A 1,070-nucleotide genomic window follows, 5' to 3' on the forward strand; every position below is an offset into this window, starting at 1 on the left:
ATATATATATATATATATATATATATATATATATATACATACACATATATATGCACATACATACACATGCACACACATACACCTTATCTCTCTCATACATATTTTATCTTATTCATTCCTCCCTCGGCTCACATTTTCAACGTACAAACTTCATCTTCTTGTTCTCTCATACACACAAGCACGCATTCATTCCAACTCACACACGCGAACATACCTTCCCTTTCTCTCTCTCTCTCTCACTCTCTCTCTCTCTCTCTCTCTCTCTCTCTCTCTCTCTCTCTCTCTCTCTCTCTCTCTCTCACCCTCTTTTTCTCTCTTGTCCGCATGCACTTTCTTTTACTCCTTCTCATCAAACATTCTCCCATTGATACATTCTCTCTCATTCTTTCTCATATACATACATTCACTCTCTCTCGCTCTCGCTCTCTCTCTCTTGCACTCTCTCCCCCTCTCTCTCTCTTTCTCTCATACTTTCCCTCTCACACGTTCACCTTATTCTATATGTTCCCCTCTCTCTTTCTCCTTTACTCTCTACTCTCTCTCCTATTTTCACTCTCCCCCTCTCTTCTTGATACACTCTATCTCTTTCCCGAGTATATTCATCCGTTATTTTTCTACCCCTTTCTCCCTCTCCCCCCTCTCTCTCTCTCCCATACACGCTCTATTTCTCTCTCAAACATATCCCCACAGTCCCTCACTCAATCTCTCCCCTTTACACTATTTCTCTCACGTACACATTTCCCCTCTCTGTCCTCCTATACCTTTCTTTCTCTTCCTCTCTCTCTCTCTCTCCCCATCTCTCTTATTCTTACTCTCCTCCTCTCTCCCTTCTCTCTCTCTTTTCCCACTACACATTTTATACTCAACCCTCTCTCTCATACACAGTAGCTATCATCTATCAATCCTTATTCTTACCTGACAAACATCCTCCAACACGCTCAGAGTTACGTCTGCCGCAATGGTGGACAGATTACAGAGCAGCGAGTTATGAGCTCTTCAACACGTCAACATTATTGACATTTTTATCTCTCCGTAACGAAGAGTTCCAGCCGAAACGTTAATTTTAATTT

Source organism: Octopus bimaculoides, chromosome 4, assembly GCF_001194135.2.
Source record: "Octopus bimaculoides isolate UCB-OBI-ISO-001 chromosome 4, ASM119413v2, whole genome shotgun sequence".
Classification (NCBI taxonomy): Eukaryota; Metazoa; Mollusca; class Cephalopoda; order Octopoda; family Octopodidae; genus Octopus; species Octopus bimaculoides.